The 17,536-nt window shown below is 40.4% G+C and overlaps 8 non-coding genes across 8 annotated transcripts; 4 read left to right on the plus strand and 4 right to left on the minus strand.

The window, feature by feature from the left end:
• Positions 1 to 1,836: 1,836 nt before the first annotated feature.
• TRNAY-GUA (transfer RNA tyrosine (anticodon GUA)) lies at positions 1,837 to 1,922 on the minus strand. Its single transcript is given in 2 exon segments — positions 1,837 to 1,872; positions 1,886 to 1,922. It is a non-coding gene; the product is annotated as a tRNA-Tyr (tRNA).
• A 1,914-nt stretch (positions 1,923 to 3,836) lies between these two features.
• On the plus strand, positions 3,837 to 3,910 carry TRNAN-GUU (transfer RNA asparagine (anticodon GUU)). The gene has a single exon. It is a non-coding gene; the product is annotated as a tRNA-Asn (tRNA).
• Positions 3,911 to 7,124: 3,214 nt separating this feature from the next.
• On the minus strand, positions 7,125 to 7,210 carry TRNAY-GUA (transfer RNA tyrosine (anticodon GUA)). Its single transcript is given in 2 exon segments — positions 7,125 to 7,160; positions 7,174 to 7,210. It is a non-coding gene; the product is annotated as a tRNA-Tyr (tRNA).
• Positions 7,211 to 9,084: 1,874 nt separating this feature from the next.
• TRNAN-GUU (transfer RNA asparagine (anticodon GUU)) lies at positions 9,085 to 9,158 on the plus strand. Its single transcript has one exon. It is a non-coding gene; the product is annotated as a tRNA-Asn (tRNA).
• A 223-nt stretch (positions 9,159 to 9,381) lies between these two features.
• On the minus strand, positions 9,382 to 9,467 carry TRNAY-GUA (transfer RNA tyrosine (anticodon GUA)). The gene is given in 2 exon segments: positions 9,382 to 9,417; positions 9,431 to 9,467. It is a non-coding gene; the product is annotated as a tRNA-Tyr (tRNA).
• A 2,288-nt stretch (positions 9,468 to 11,755) lies between these two features.
• On the plus strand, positions 11,756 to 11,829 carry TRNAN-GUU (transfer RNA asparagine (anticodon GUU)). The gene has a single exon. It is a non-coding gene; the product is annotated as a tRNA-Asn (tRNA).
• A 223-nt stretch (positions 11,830 to 12,052) lies between these two features.
• On the minus strand, positions 12,053 to 12,138 carry TRNAY-GUA (transfer RNA tyrosine (anticodon GUA)). The gene is given in 2 exon segments: positions 12,053 to 12,088; positions 12,102 to 12,138. It is a non-coding gene; the product is annotated as a tRNA-Tyr (tRNA).
• Positions 12,139 to 16,349: 4,211 nt separating this feature from the next.
• On the plus strand, positions 16,350 to 16,423 carry TRNAN-GUU (transfer RNA asparagine (anticodon GUU)). The gene has a single exon. It is a non-coding gene; the product is annotated as a tRNA-Asn (tRNA).
• The last annotated feature ends 1,113 nt before the right edge of the window (positions 16,424 to 17,536 follow it).

Below are 17,536 nucleotides of genomic sequence, written 5' to 3' on the forward strand. Positions count from 1 at the left end.
ATTTCTATGTATGTAGAGAACCAGACTGGGGGAGTAAAAAAAACTTACCTAGTTTGTAGAAAAAAGTTGTAATGCAGCACAATCCCAAGCAAAAAGATTGACCTTTTATGGTTTGGTTTGAATATAGAAAATGCTGAGAGGTCGCGAATCTCCTTCTGGTCCTTTGGCACGAGTTGTACTGGGATTTAGGATTTTGACTAGTGTTTTTGATCCGAGACACGTTTGCTGTTGACAGAAAAGTTCAGTTGATATGCAATGATGAAGTTTATAAAACACAACTATTTAGCAGAGGTTGGTTTCGATCCATCGACCGCTGGGTTTCACAATGTGAATTATGGCCTACAAATACAGTCGGGCAATTTTCTAGCAAACCATTTCTATGTATGTAGAGAACCAGACTGGGGGAGTAAAAAAAACTTACCTAGTTTGTAGAAAAAAGTTGTAATGCAGCACAATCCCAAGCAAAAAGATTGACCTTTTATGGTTTGGTTTGAATATAGAAAATGCTGAGAGGTCGTGAATCTCCTTCTGGTCCTTTGGCACGAGTTGTACTGGGATTTAGGATTTTGACTAGTGTTTTTGATCCGAGACACGTTTGCTGTTGACAGAAAAGTTCAGTTGATATGCAATGATGAAGTTTATAAAACACAACTATTTAGCAGAGGTTGGTTTCGATCCATCGACCGCTGGGTTTCACAATGTGAATTATGGCCTACAAATACAGTCGAGCAATTTTCTAGTAAACCATTTCTCTGTATATAGAGAACCAAACTGGGGGAATGAAAAAAAACTTACCTAGTTTGTAGAAAAAAGTTGTAATGCAGCACAATCCCAAGCGAAAAGATTGATCTTTTATGGTTTGGTTTGAATATAGAAAATGCTGAGAGGTCGCGAATCTCCTTCTGGTCCTTTGGCACGAGTTGTACTGGGATTTAGGATTTTGACTAGTGTTTTTGATCCGAGACACGTTTGCTGTTGACAGAAAAGTTCAGTTGATATGCAATGATGAAGTTTATAAAACACAACTATTTAGAAGAGGTTGGTTTCAATCCATTGACCGCTGGGTTTCACAATGTGAATTATGGCCTACAAATACAGTCGTGCAATTTTCTAGTAAACCATTTCTCTGTATATAGAGAACCAAACTGGGGGAATGAAAAAAAACTTACCTAGTTTGTAGAAAAAAGATGTAATGCAGCACAATTTAGCAGAGGATGGTTTTGATCCATCGACCTCTGGGTTATGGGCCCAGCACGCTTCCGCTGCGCCACTCTGCTTGTGTTAACAGATGTACAGAGTAAAATTCTAATGACTGTTTGTGTTCATGTCGATGACATGTAAATTTTCAGCCATTACATATTTGTTGGCGACTAGAGTACTCCTGGGGTTCTGCAATTGTTTCTTTGTTTTTTTTTGCTTTCTTGTGTCATATTATTGTTGAAAATCATTAGAGGAAATGGTGTCTGACCATTGTTTAAGGTTCCGGTTAAAACTGGTGGGTGCGTCCGGCTGTTAGACGAAAGTTCGGCAGGCGTTTGTGTCTCTGTGGCGCAATCGGTTAGCGCGTTCGGCTGTTAACCGAAAGGTTGGTGGTTTGAGTCCACCCAGGGACGTTGGTTCCTTTTGCTTGGGTAGCATGCTACAGTTGAAGACGTTTTCACATTGGTGCTCAGCATCTCCATAAAGTAAAAGCACTGTTGCTGCCTAAGATTTGAATTCACAAGGCAAACTGGAGAAAAAACTTTCCGGTTGTGTTTCTGTCTACATGTCCAGAAAGAGCATAGCTGTCTGGTATTTGCCAGAAGGTTGAAAACATCTGATAGAATACACAAAACTTCCTTCGAGCCGGAATTGAACCAGCGACCTAAGGATTGCTAATTTAGATCTACAGTCCTCCGCTCTACCAGCTGAGCTATCGAAGGCTTGATTTAGCCATTGTTGAAAGTCTTCAAGGTTTGGACGTGTGTGCCACGAGCAGGTGGCATAAACAATTCACTCGGCCAACTGAAAAAGGAATCCAAAGATTGTATTGGAGAATGCGGGCATCGATCCCGCTACCTCTCGCATGCTAAGCGAGCGCTCTACCACTTGAGCTAATCCCCCATGCCCGACGAACGCCATTATCAGTTTCACGCCACACCATGTCACAGTTTACTTATAGTCAAATGTGCCATTGAGTGCTTTTTTTTTTTTTTTTTTTAAGTACAGATTCCTTTCTCCCATATTTGAAGAACATCTACGGAGTTCACAATGTGAATTATGGCCTACAAATACAGTCGGGCAATTTTCTAGCAAACCATTTCTATGTATGTAGAGAACCAGACTGGGGGAGTAAAAAAAACTTACCTAGTTTGTAGAAAAAAGTTGTAATGCAGCACAATCCCAAGCAAAAAGATTGACCTTTTATGGTTTGGTTTGAATATAGAAAATGCTGAGAGGTCGCGAATCTCCTTCTGGTCCTTTGGCACGAGTTGTACTGGGATTTAGGATTTTGACTAGTGTTTTTGATCCGAGACACGTTTGCTGTTGACAGAAAAGTTCAGTTGATATGCAATGATGAAGTTTATAAATCACAACTATTTAGCAGAGGTTGGTTTCGATCCATCGACCGCTGGGTTTCACAATGTGAATTATGGCCTACAAATACAGTCGGGCAATTTTCTAGCAAACCATTTCTATGTATGTAGAGAACCAGACTGGGGGAGTAAAAAAAACTTACCTAGTTTGTAGAAAAAAGTTGTAATGCAGCACAATCCCAAGCAAAAAGATTGACCTTTTATGGTTTGGTTTGAATATAGAAAATGCTGAGAGGTCGCGAATCTCCTTCTGGTCCTTTGGCACGAGTTGTACTGGGATTTAGGATTTTGACTAGTGTTTTTGATCCGAGACACGTTTGCTGTTGACAGAAAAGTTCAGTTGATATGCAATGATGAAGTTTATAAAACACAACTATTTAGCAGAGGTTGGTTTCGATCCATCAACCGCTGGGTTTCACAATGTGAATTATGGCCTACAAATACAGTCGAGCAATTTTCTAGTAAACCATTTCTCTGTATATAGAGAACCAAACTGGGGGAATGAAAAAAAACTTACCTAGTTTGTAGAAAAAAGTTGTAATGCAGCACAATCCCAAGCGAAAAGATTGATCTTTTATGGTTTGGTTTGAATATAGAAAATGCTGAGAGGTCGCGAATCTCCTTCTGGTCCTTTGGCACGAGTTGTACTGGGATTTAGGATTTTGACTAGTGTTTTTGATCCGAGACACGTTTGCTGTTGACAGAAAAGTTCAGTTGATATGCAATGATGAAGTTTATAAAACACAACTATTTAGCAGAGGTTGGTTTCAATCCATTGACCGCTGGGTTTCACAATGTGAATTATGGTCTACAAATACAGTCGAGCAATTTTCTAGCAAACCATTTCTCTGTATATAGAGAACCAAAATGGGGAAGTGAAAAAAAACTTAGCTAGTTTGTAGAAAAAGATGCAATGCAGCACAATTTAGCAGAGGATGGTTTCGATCCATCGACCTCTGGGTTATGGGCCCTGCACGCTTCCGCTGCGCCACTCTGCTTGTGTTAACAGATGTACAGAGTAAAATTCTAATGACTGTTTGTGTTCATGTCGATGACATGTAAATTTTCAGCCATTACATATTTGTTGGCGACTAGAGTACTCCTGGGGTTCTGCAATTGTTTCTTTGTTTTTTTTTGCTTTCTTGTGTCATATTATTGTTGAAAATCATTAGAGGAAATGGTGTCTGACCATTGTTTAAGGTTCCGGTTAAAACTGGTGGGTGCGTCCGGCTGTTAGACGAAAGTTCGGCAGGCGTTTGTGTCTCTGTGGCGCAATCGGTTAGCGCGTTCGGCTGTTAACCGAAAGGTTGGTGGTTCGAGTCCACCCAGGGACGTTGGTTCCTTTTGCTTGGGTAGCATGCTACAGTTGAAGACGTTTTCACATTGGTGCTCAGCATCTCCATAAAGTAAAAGCACTGTTGCTGCCTAAGATTTGAATTCACAAGGCAAACTGGAGAAAAAACTTTCCGGTTGTGTTTCTGTCTACATGTCCAGAAAGAGCATAGCTGTCTGGTATTTGCCAGAAGGTTGAAAACATCTGATAGAATACACAAAACTTCCTTCGAGCCGGAATTGAACCAGCGACCTAAGGATTGCTAATTTAGATCTACAGTCCTCCTCTCTACCAGCTGAGCTATCGAAGGCTTGATTTAGCCATTGTTGAAAGTCTTCAAGGTTTGGACGTGTGTGCCACGAGCAGGTGGCATAAACAATTCACTCGGCCAACTGAAAAAGGAATCCAAAGATTGTATTGGAGAATGCGGGCATCGATCCCGCTACCTCTCGCATGCTAAGCGAGCGCTCTACCACTTGAGCTAATCCCCCATGCCCGACGAACGCCATTATCAGTTTCACGCCACACCATGTCACAGTTTACTTATAGTCAAATGTGCCATTGAGTGCTTTTTTTTTTTTTTTTTTTAAGTACAGATTCCTTTCTCCCATATTTGAAGAACATCTACGGAGTTCACAATGTGAATTATGGCCTACAAATACAGTCGGGCAATTTTCTAGCAAACCATTTCTATGTATGTAGAGAACCAGACTGGGGGAGTAAAAAAAACTTACCTAGTTTGTAGAAAAAAGTTGTAATGCAGCACAATCCCAAGCAAAAAGATTGACCTTTTATGGTTTGGTTTGAATATAGAAAATGCTGAGAGGTCGCGAATCTCCTTCTGGTCCTTTGGCACGAGTTGTACTGGGATTTAGGATTTTGACTAGTGTTTTTGATCCGAGACACGTTTGCTGTTGACAGAAAAGTTCAGTTGATATGCAATGATGAAGTTTATAAATCACAACTATTTAGCAGAGGTTGGTTTCGATCCATCGACCGCTGGGTTTCACAATGTGAATTATGGCCTACAAATACAGTCGGGCAATTTTCTAGCAAACCATTTCTATGTATGTAGAGAACCAGACTGGGGGAGTAAAAAAAACTTACCTAGTTTGTAGAAAAAAGTTGTAATGCAGCACAATCCCAAGCAAAAAGATTGACCTTTTATGGTTTGGTTTGAATATAGAAAATGCTGAGAGGTCGCGAATCTCCTTCTGGTCCTTTGGCACGAGTTGTACTGGGATTTAGGATTTTGACTAGTGTTTTTGATCCGAGACACGTTTGCTGTTGACAGAAAAGTTCAGTTGATATGCAATGATGAAGTTTATAAAACACAACTATTTAGCAGAGGTTGGTTTCGATCCATCGACCGCTGGGTTTCACAATGTGAATTATGGCCTACAAATACAGTCGAGCAATTTTCTAGTAAACCATTTCTCTGTATATAGAGAACCAAACTGGGGGAATGAAAAAAAACTTACCTAGTTTGTAGAAAAAAGTTGTAATGCAGCACAATCCCAAGCGAAAAGATTGATCTTTTATGGTTTGGTTTGAATATAGAAAATGCTGAGAGGTCGCGAATCTCCTTCTGGTCCTTTGGCACGAGTTGTACTGGGATTTAGGATTTTGACTAGTGTTTTTGATCCGAGACACGTTTGCTGTTGACAGAAAAGTTCAGTTGATATGCAATGATGAAGTTTATAAAACACAACTATTTAGCAGAGGTTGGTTTCGATCCATCGACCGCTGGGTTTCACAATGTGAATTATGGCCTACAAATACAGTCGAGCAATTTTCTAGTAAACCATTTCTCTGTATATAGAGAACCAAACTGGGGGAATGAAAAAAAACTTACCTAGTTTGTAGAAAAAAGTTGTAATGCAGCACAATCCCAAGCGAAAAGATTGATCTTTTATGGTTTGGTTTGAATATAGAAAATGCTGAGAGGTCGCGAATCTCCTTCTGGTCCTTTGGCACGAGTTGTACTGGGATTTAGGATTTTGACTAGTGTTTTTGATCCGAGACACGTTTGCTGTTGACAGAAAAGTTCAGTTGATATGCAATGATGAAGTTTATAAAACACAACTATTTAGCAGAGGTTGGTTTCAATCCATTGACCGCTGGGTTTCACAATGTGAATTATGGTCTACAAATACAGTCGAGCAATTTTCTAGCAAACCATTTCTCTGTATATAGAGAACCAAAATGGGGAAGTGAAAGAAAACTTAGCTAGTTTGTAGAAAAAAGTTGTAATGCAGCACAATCCCAAGCGAAAAGATTGATCTTTTATGGTTTGGTTTGAATATAGAAAATGCTGAGAGGTCGCGAATCTCCTTCTGGTCCTTTGGCACGAGTTGTACTGGGATTTAGGATTTTGACTAGTGTTTTTGATCCGAGACACGTTTGCTGTTGACAGAAAAGTTCAGTTGATATGCAATGATGAAGTTTATAAAACACAACTATTTAGCAGAGGTTGGTTTCAATCCATTGACCGCTGGGTTTCACAATGTGAATTATGGTCTACAAATACAGTCGAGCAATTTTCTAGCAAACCATTTCTCTGTATATAGAGAACCAAAATGGGGAAGTGAAAAAAAACTTAGCTAGTTTGTAGAAAAAGATGCAATGCAGCACAATTTAGCAGAGGATGGTTTCGATCCATCGACCTCTGGGTTATGGGCCCAGCACGCTTCCGCTGCGCCACTCTGCTTGTGTTAACAGATGTACAGAGTAAAATTCTAATGACTGTTTGTGTTCAGGTCGATGACATGTAAATTTTCAGCCATTACATATTTGTTGGCGACTAGAGTACTCCTGGGGTTCTGCAATTGTTTCTTTGTTTTTTTTTGCTTTCTTGTGTCATATTATTGTTGAAAATCATTATAGGAAATGGTGTCTGACCATTGTTTAAGGTTCCGGTTAAAACTGGTGGGTGCGTCCGGCTGTTAGACGAAAGTTCGGCAGGCGTTTGTGTCTCTGTGGCGCAATCGGTTAGCGCGTTCGGCGTTGGGTAGCATGCTACAGTTGAAGACGTTTTCACATTGGTGCTCAGCATCTCCATAAAGTAAAAGCACTGTTGCTGCCTAAGATTTGAATTCACAAGGCAAACTGGAGAAAAAACTTTCCGGTTGTGTTTCTGTCTACATGTCCAGAAAGAGCATAGCTGTCTGGTATTTGCCAGAAGGTTGAAAACATCTGATAGAATACACAAAACTTCCTTCGAGCCGGAATTGAACCAGCGACCTAAGGATTGCTAATTTAGATCTACAGTCCTCCGCTCTACCAGCTGAGCTATCGAAGGCTTGATTTAGCCATTGTTGAAAGTCTTCAAGGTTTGGACGTGTGTGCCACGAGCAGGTGGCATAAACAATTCACTCGGCCAACTGAAAAAGGCATCCAAAGATTGTATTGGAGAATGCGGGCATCGATCCCGCTACCTCTCGCATGCTAAGTTTCACACCACACCATGTCACAGTTTACTTATAGTCAAATGTGCCATTGAGTGCTTTTTTTTTTTTTTTTTTTTTTTTTTTTTTTTTAAGTACAGATTCCTTTCTCCCATATTTGAAGAACATCTACGTAGTTCACAATGTGAATTATGGCCTACAAATACAGTCGGGCAATTTTCTAGCAAACCATTTCTATGTATGTAGAGAACCAGACTGGGGGAGTAAAAAAAACTTACCTAGTTTGTAGAAAAAAGTTGTAATGCAGCACAATCCCAAGCAAAAAGATTGACCTTTTATGGTTTGGTTTGAATATAGAAAATGCTGAGAGGTCGCGAATCTCCTTCTGGTCCTTTGGCACGAGTTGTACTGGGATTTAGGATTTTGACTAGTGTTTTTGATCCGAGACACGTTTGCTGTTGACAGAAAAGTTCAGTTGATATGCAATGATGAAGTTTATAAATCACAACTATTTAGCAGAGGTTGGTTTCGATCCATCGACCGCTGTTTTTCACAATGTGAATTATGGCCTACAAATACAGTCGGGCAATTTTCTAGCAAACCATTTCTATGTATGTAGAGAACCAGACTGGGGGAGTAAAAAAAACTTACCTAGTTTGTAGAAAAAAGTTGTAATGCAGCACAATCCCAAGCAAAAAGATTGACCTTTTATGGTTTGGTTTGAATATAGAAAATGCTGAGAGGTCGCGAATCTCCTTCTGGTCCTTTGGCACGAGTTGTACTGGGATTTAGGATTTTGACTAGTGTTTTTGATCCGAGACACGTTTGCTGTTGACAGAAAAGTTCAGTTGATATGCAATGATGAAGTTTATAAAACACAACTATTTAGCAGAGGTTGGTTTCGATCCATCGACCGCTGGGTTTCACAATGTGAATTATGGCCTACAAATACAGTCGAGCAATTTTCTAGTAAACCATTTCTCTGTATATAGAGAACCAAACTGGGGGAATGAAAAAAAACTTACCTAGTTTGTAGAAAAAAGTTGTAATGCAGCACAATCCCAAGCGAAAAGATTGATCTTTTATGGTTTGGTTTGAATATAGAAAATGCTGAGAGGTCGCGAATCTCCTTCTGGTCCTTTGGCACGAGTTGTACTGGGATTTAGGATTTTGACTAGTGTTTTTGATCCGAGACACGTTTGCTGTTGACAGAAAAGTTCAGTTGATATGCAATGATGAAGTTTATAAAACACAACTATTTAGCAGAGGTTGGTTTCAATCCATTGACCGCTGGGTTTCACAATGTGAATTATGGTCTACAAATACAGTCGAGCAATTTTCTAGCAAACCATTTCTCTGTATATAGAGAACCAAAATGGGGAAGTGAAAGAAAACTTAGCTAGTTTGTAGAAAAAGATGCAATGCAGCACAATTTAGCAGAGGATGGTTTCGATCCATCGACCTCTGGGTTATGGGCCCAGCACGCTTCCGCTGCGCCACTCTGCTTGTGTTAACAGATGTACAGAGTAAAATTCTAATGACTGTTTGTGTTCAGGTCGATGACATGTAAATTTTCAGCCATTACATATTTGTTGGCGACTAGAGTACTCCTGGGGTTCTGCAATTGTTTCTTTGTTTTTTTTTGCTTTCTTGTGTCATATTATTGTTGAAAATCATTAGAGGAAATGGTGTCTGACCATTGTTTAAGGTTCCGGTTAAAACTGGTGGGTGCGTCCGGCTGTTAGACGAAAGTTCGGCAGGCGTTTGTGTCTCTGTGGCGCAATCGGTTAGCGCGTTCGGCTGTTAACCGAAAGGTTGGTGGTTCGAGTCCACCCAGGGACGTTGGTTCCTTTTGCTTGGGTAGCATGCTACAGTTGAAGACGTTTTCACATTGGTGCTCAGCATCTCCATAAAGTAAAAGCACTGTTGCTGCCTAAGATTTGAATTCACAAGGCAAACTGGAGAAAAAACTTTCCGGTTGTGTTTCTGTCTACATGTCCAGAAAGAGCATAGCTGTCTGGTATTTGCCAGAAGGTTGAAAACATCTGATAGAATACACAAAACTTCCTTCGAGCCGGAATTGAACCAGCGACCTAAGGATTGCTAATTTAGATCTACAGTCCTCCGCTCTACCAGCTGAGCTATCGAAGGCTTGATTTAGCCATTGTTGAAAGTCTTCAAGGTTTGGACGTGTGTGCCACGAGCAGGTGGCATAAACAATTCACTCGGCCAACTGAAAAAGGAATCCAAAGATTGTATTGGAGAATGCGGGCATCGATCCCGCTACCTCTCGCATGCTAAGCGAGCGCTCTACCACTTGAGCTAATCCCCCATGCCCGACGAACGCCATTATCAGTTTCACGCCACACCATGTCACAGTTTACTTATAGTCAAATGTGCCATTGAGTGCTTTTTTTTTTTTTTTTTTTAAGTACAGATTCCTTTCTCCCATATTTGAAGAACATCTACGGAGTTCACAATGTGAATTATGGCCTACAAATACAGTCGGGCAATTTTCTAGCAAACCATTTCTATGTATGTAGAGAACCAGACTGGGGGAGTAAAAAAAACTTACCTAGTTTGTAGAAAAAAGTTGTAATGCAGCACAATCCCAAGCAAAAAGATTGACCTTTTATGGTTTGGTTTGAATATAGAAAATGCTGAGAGGTCGCGAATCTCCTTCTGGTCCTTTGGCACGAGTTGTACTGGGATTTAGGATTTTGACTAGTGTTTTTGATCCGAGACACGTTTGCTGTTGACAGAAAAGTTCAGTTGATATGCAATGATGAAGTTTATAAATCACAACTATTTAGCAGAGGTTGGTTTCGATCCATCGACCGCTGGGTTTCACAATGTGAATTATGGCCTACAAATACAGTCGGGCAATTTTCTAGCAAACCATTTCTATGTATGTAGAGAACCAGACTGGGGGAGTAAAAAAAACTTACCTAGTTTGTAGAAAAAAGTTGTAATGCAGCACAATCCCAAGCAAAAAGATTGACCTTTTATGGTTTGGTTTGAATATAGAAAATGCTGAGAGGTCGCGAATCTCCTTCTGGTCCTTTGGCACGAGTTGTACTGGGATTTAGGATTTTGACTAGTGTTTTTGATCCGAGACACGTTTGCTGTTGACAGAAAAGTTCAGTTGATATGCAATGATGAAGTTTATAAAACACAACTATTTAGCAGAGGTTGGTTTCGATCCATCGACCGCTGGGTTTCACAATGTGAATTATGGCCTACAAATACAGTCGAGCAATTTTCTAGTAAACCATTTCTCTGTATATAGAGAACCAAACTGGGGGAATGAAAAAAAACTTACCTAGTTTGTAGAAAAAAGTTGTAATGCAGCACAATCCCAAGCGAAAAGATTGATCTTTTATGGTTTGGTTTGAATATAGAAAATGCTGAGAGGTCGCGAATCTCCTTCTGGTCCTTTGGCACGAGTTGTACTGGGATTTAGGATTTTGACTAGTGTTTTTGATCCGAGACACGTTTGCTGTTGACAGAAAAGTTCAGTTGATATGCAATGATGAAGTTTATAAAACACAACTATTTAGCAGAGGTTGGTTTCGATCCATCGACCGCTGGGTTTCACAATGTGAATTATGGCCTACAAATACAGTCGAGCAATTTTCTAGTAAACCATTTCTCTGTATATAGAGAACCAAACTGGGGGAATGAAAAAAAACTTACCTAGTTTGTAGAAAAAAGTTGTAATGCAGCACAATCCCAAGCGAAAAGATTGATCTTTTATGGTTTGGTTTGAATATAGAAAATGCTGAGAGGTCGCGAATCTCCTTCTGGTCCTTTGGCACGAGTTGTACTGGGATTTAGGATTTTGACTAGTGTTTTTGATCCGAGACACGTTTGCTGTTGACAGAAAAGTTCAGTTGATATGCAATGATGAAGTTTATAAAACACAACTATTTAGCAGAGGTTGGTTTCGATCCATTGACCGCTGGGTTTCACAATGTGAATTATGGTCTACAAATACAGTCGAGCAATTTTCTAGCAAACCATTTCTCTGTATATAGAGAACCAAAATGGGGAAGTGAAAAAAAACTTAGCTAGTTTGTAGAAAAAGATGCAATGCAGCACAATTTAGCAGAGGATGGTTTCGATCCATCGACCTCTGGGTTATGGGCCCAGCACGCTTCCGCTGCGCCACTCTGCTTGTGTTAACAGATGTACAGAGTAAAATTCTAATGACTGTTTGTGTTCAGGTCGATGACATGTAAATTTTCAGCCATTACATATTTGTTGGCGACTAGAGTACTCCTGGGGTTCTGCAATTGTTTCTTTGTTTTTTTTTGCTTTCTTGTGTCATATTATTGTTGAAAATCATTAGAGGAAATGGTGTCTGACCATTGTTTAAGGTTCCGGTTAAAACTGGTGGGTGCGTCCGGCTGTTAGACGAAAGTTCGGCAGGCGTTTGTGTCTCTGTGGCGCAATCGGTTAGCGCGTTCGGCTGTTAACCGAAAGGTTGGTGGTTCGAGTCCACCCAGGGACGTTGGTTCCTTTTGCTTGGGTAGCATGCTACAGTTGAAGACGTTTTCACATTGGTGCTCAGCATCTCCATAAAGTAAAAGCACTGTTGCTGCCTAAGATTTGAATTCACAAGGCAAACTGGAGAAAAAACTTTCCGGTTGTGTTTCTGTCTACATGTCCAGAAAGAGCATAGCTGTCTGGTATTTGCCAGAAGGTTGAAAACATCTGATAGAATACACAAAACTTCCTTCGAGCCGGAATTGAACCAGCGACCTAAGGATTGCTAATTTAGATCTACAGTCCTCCGCTCTACCAGCTGAGCTATCGAAGGCTTGATTTAGCCATTGTTGAAAGTCTTCAAGGTTTGGACGTGTGTGCCACGAGCAGGTGGCATAAACAATTCACTCGGCCAACTGAAAAAGGAATCCAAAGATTGTATTGGAGAATGCGGGCATCGATCCCGCTACCTCTCGCATGCTAAGCGAGCGCTCTACCACTTGAGCTAATCCCCCATGCCCGACGAACGCCATTATCAGTTTCACGCCACACCATGTCACAGTTTACTTATAGTCAAATGTGCCATTGAGTGCTTTTTTTTTTTTTTTTTTTAAGTACAGATTCCTTTCTCCCATATTTGAAGAACATCTACGGAGTTCACAATGTGAATTATGGCCTACAAATACAGTCGGGCAATTTTCTAGCAAACCATTTCTATGTATGTAGAGAACCAGACTGGGGGAGTAAAAAAAACTTACCTAGTTTGTAGAAAAAAGTTGTAATGCAGCACAATTCCAAGCAAAAAGATTGACCTTTTATGGTTTGGTTTGAATATAGAAAATGCTGAGAGGTCGCGAATCTCCTTCTGGTCCTTTGGCACGAGTTGTACTGGGATTTAGGATTTTGACTAGTGTTTTTGATCCGAGACACGTTTGCTGTTGACAGAAAAGTTCAGTTGATATGCAATGATGAAGTTTATAAAACACAACTATTTAGCAGAGGTTGGTTTCGATCCATCGACCGCTGGGTTTCACAATGTGAATTATGGCCTACAAATACAGTCGAGCAATTTTCTAGTAAACCATTTCTATGTATATAGAGAACCAAACTGGGGGAATGAAAAAAAACTTACCTAGTTTGTAGAAAAAAGTTGTAATGCAGCACAATCCCAAGCGAAAAGATTGATCTTTTATGGTTTGGTTTGAATATAGAAAATGCTGAGAGGTCGCGAATCTCCTTCTGGTCCTTTGGCACGAGTTGTACTGGGATTTAGGATTTTGACTAGTGTTTTTGATCCGAGACACGTTTGCTGTTGACAGAAAAGTTCAGTTGATATGCAATGATGAAGTTTATAAAACACAACTATTTAGCAGAGGTTGGTTTCAATCCATTGACCGCTGGGTTTCACAATGTGAATTATGGTCTACAAATACAGTCGAGCAATTTTCTAGCAAACCATTTCTCTGTATATAGAGAACCAAAATGGGGAAGTGAAAAAAAACTTAGCTAGTTTGTAGAAAAAGATGCAATGCAGCACAATTTAGCAGAGGATGGTTTCGATCCATCGACCTCTGGGTTATGGGCCCAGCACGCTTCCGCTGCGACACTCTGCTTGTGTTAACAGATGTACAGAGTAAAATTCTAATGACTGTTTGTGTTCAGGTCGATGACATGTAAATTTTCAGCCATTACATATTTGTTGGCGACTAGAGTACTCCTGGGGTTCTGCAATTGTTTCTTTGTTTTTTTTTGCTTTCTTGTGTCATATTATTGTTGAAAATCATTAGAGGAAATGGTGTCTGACCATTGTTTAAGGTTCCGGTTAAAACTGGTGGGTGCGTCCGGCTGTTAGACGAAAGTTCGGCAGGCGTTTGTGTCTCTGTGGCGCAATCGGTTAGCGTGTTCGGCTGTTAACCGAAAGGTTGGTGGTTCGAGTCCACCCAGGGACGTTGGTTCCTTTTGCTTGGGTAGCATGCTACAGTTGAAGACGTTTTCACATTGGTGCTCAGCATCTCCATAAAGTAAAAGCACTGTTGCTGCCTAAGATTTGAATTCACAAGGCAAACTGGAGAAAAAACTTTCCGGTTGTGTTTCTGTCTACATGTCCAGAAAGAGCATAGCTGTCTGGTATTTGCCAGAAGGTTGAAAACATCTGATAGAATACACAAAACTTCCTTCGAGCCGGAATTGAACCAGCGACCTAAGGATTGCTAATTTAGATCTACAGTCCTCCGCTCTACCAGCTGAGCTATCGAAGGCTTGATTTAGCCATTGTTGAAAGTCTTCAAGGTTTGGACGTGTGTGCCACGAGCAGGTGGCATAAACAATTCACTCGGCCAACTGAAAAAGGAATCCAAAGATTGTATTGGAGAATGCGGGCATCGATCCCGCTACCTCTCGCATGCTAAGCGAGCGCTCTACCACTTGAGCTAATCCCCCATGCCCGACGAACGCCATTATCAGTTTCACGCCACACCATGTCACAGTTTACTTATAGTCAAATGTGCCATTGAGTGCTTTTTTTTTTTTTTTTTTTAAGTACAGATTCCTTTCTCCCATATTTGAAGAACATCTACGGAGTTCACAATGTGAATTATGGCCTACAAATACAGTCGGGCAATTTTCTAGCAAACCATTTCTATGTATGTAGAGAACCAGACTGGGGGAGTAAAAAAAACTTACCTAGTTTGTAGAAAAAAGTTGTAATGCAGCACAATCCCAAGCAAAAAGATTGACCTTTTATGGTTTGGTTTGAATATAGAAAATGCTGAGAGGTCGCGAATCTCCTTCTGGTCCTTTGGCACGAGTTGTACTGGGATTTAGGATTTTGACTAGTGTTTTTGATCCGAGACACGTTTGCTGTTGACAGAAAAGTTCAGTTGATATGCAATGATGAAGTTTATAAATCACAACTATTTAGCAGAGGTTGGTTTCGATCCATCGACCGCTGGGTTTCACAATGTGAATTATGGCCTACAAATACAGTCGGGCAATTTTCTAGCAAACCATTTCTATGTATGTAGAGAACCAGACTGGGGGAGTAAAAAAAACTTACCTAGTTTGTAGAAAAAAGTTGTAATGCAGCACAATCCCAAGCAAAAAGATTGACCTTTTATGGTTTGGTTTGAATATAGAAAATGCTGAGAGGTCGCGAATCTCCTTCTGGTCCTTTGGCACGAGTTGTACTGGGATTTAGGATTTTGACTAGTGTTTTTGATCCGAGACACGTTTGCTGTTGACAGAAAAGTTCAGTTGATATGCAATGATGAAGTTTATAAAACACAACTATTTAGCAGAGGTTGGTTTCGATCCATCGACCGCTGGGTTTCACAATGTGAATTATGGCCTACAAATACAGTCGAGCAATTTTCTAGCAAACCATTTCTATGTATGTAGAGAACCAGACTGGGGGAGTAAAAAAAACTTACCTAGTTTGTAGAAAAAAGTTGTAATGCAGCACAATCCCAAGCGAAAAGATTGATCTTTTATGGTTTGGTTTGAATATAGAAAATGCTGAGAGGTCGCGAATCTCCTTCTGGTCCTTTGGCACGAGTTGTACTGGGATTTAGGATTTTGACTAGTGTTTTTGATCCGAGACACGTTTGCTGTTGACAGAAAAGTTCAGTTGATATGCAATGATGAAGTTTATAAAACACAACTATTTAGCAGAGGTTGGTTTCGATCCATCGACCGCTGGGTTTCACAATGTGAATTATGGCCTACAAATACAGTCGAGCAATTTTCTAGTAAACCATTTCTCTGTATATAGAGAACCAAACTGGGGGAATGAAAAAAAACTTACCTAGTTTGTAGAAAAAAGTTGTAATGCAGCACAATCCCAAGCGAAAAGATTGATCTTTTATGGTTTGGTTTGAATATAGAAAATGCTGAGAGGTCGCGAATCTCCTTCTGGTCCTTTGGCACGAGTTGTACTGGGATTTAGGATTTTGACTAGTGTTTTTGATCCGAGACACGTTTGCTGTTGACAGAAAAGTTCAGTTGATATGCAATGATGAAGTTTATAAAACACAACTATTTAGCAGAGGTTGGTTTCAATCCATTGACCGCTGGGTTTCACAATGTGAATTATGGTCTACAAATACAGTCGAGCAATTTTCTAGCAAACCATTTCTCTGTATATAGAGAACCAAAATGGGGAAGTGAAAAAAAACTTAGCTAGTTTGTAGAAAAAGATGCAATGCAGCACAATTTAGCAGAGGATGGTTTCGATCCATCGACCTCTGGGTTATGGGCCCAGCACGCTTCCGCTGCGCCACTCTGCTTGTGTTAACAGATGTACAGAGTAAAATTCTAATGACTGTTTGTGTTCAGGTCGATGACATGTAAATTTTCAGCCATTACATATTTGTTGGCGACTAGAGTACTCCTGGGGTTCTGCAATTGTTTCTTTGTTTTTTTTTGCTTTCTTGTGTCATATTATTGTTGAAAATCATTAGAGGAAATGGTGTCTGACCATTGTTTAAGGTTCCGGTTAAAACTGGTGGGTGCGTCCGGCTGTTAGACGAAAGTTCGGCAGGCGTTTGTGTCTCTGTGGCGCAATCGGTTAGCGCGTTCGGCTGTTAACCGAAAGGTTGGTGGTTCGAGTCCACCCAGGGACGTTGGTTCCTTTTGGTTGGGTAGCATGCTACAGTTGAAGACGTTTTCACATTGGTGCTCAGCATCTCCATAAAGTAAAAGCACTGTTGCTGCCTAAGATTTGAATTCACAAGGCAAACTGGAGAAAAAACTTTCCGGTTGTGTTTCTGTCTACATGTCCAGAAAGAGCATAGCTGTCTGGTATTTGCCAGAAGGTTGAAAACATCTGATAGAATACACAAAACTTCCTTCGAGCCGGAATTGAACCAGCGACCTAAGGATTGCTAATTTAGATCTACAGTCCTCCGCTCTACCAGCTGAGCTATCGAAGGCTTGATTTAGCCATTGTTGAAAGTCTTCAAGGTTTGGACGTGTGTGCCACGAGCAGGTGGCATAAACAATTCACTCGGCCAACTGAAAAAGGAATCCAAAGATTGTATTGGAGAATGCGGGCATCGATCCCGCTACCTCTCGCATGCTAAGTTTCACACCACACCATGTCACAGTTTACTTATAGTCAAATGTGCCATTGAGTGCTTTTTTTTTTTTTTTTTTTTTTTTTTTAAGTACAGATTCCTTTCTCCCATATTTGAAGAACATCTACGTAGTTCACAATGTGAATTATGGCCTACAAATACAGTCGGGCAATTTTCTAGCAAACCATTTCTATGTATGTAGAGAACCAGACTGGGGGAGTAAAAAAAACTTACCTAGTTTGTAGAAAAAAGTTGTAATGCAGCACAATCCCAAGCAAAAAGATTGACCTTTTATGGTTTGGTTTGAATATAGAAAATGCTGAGAGGTCGCGAATCTCCTTCTGGTCCTTTGGCACGAGTTGTACTGGGATTTAGGATTTTGACTAGTGTTTTTGATCCGAGACACGTTTGCTGTTGACAGAAAAGTTCAGTTGATATGCAATGATGAAGTTTATAAATCACAACTATTTAGCAGAGGTTGGTTTCGATCCATCGACCGCTGGGTTTCACAATGTGAATTATGGCCTACAAATACAGTCGGGCAATTTTCTAGCAAACCATTTCTATGTATGTAGAGAACCAGACTGGGGGAGTAAAAAAAACTTACCTAGTTTGTAGAAAAAAGTTGTAATGCAGCACAATCCCAAGCAAAAAGATTGA

Source organism: Dendrobates tinctorius, unplaced genomic scaffold, assembly GCF_039654945.1.
Source record: "Dendrobates tinctorius isolate UK_male_01 unplaced genomic scaffold, ASM3965494v1 ptg000251l, whole genome shotgun sequence".
NCBI lineage: Eukaryota > Metazoa > Chordata > Amphibia > Anura > Dendrobatidae > Dendrobates > Dendrobates tinctorius.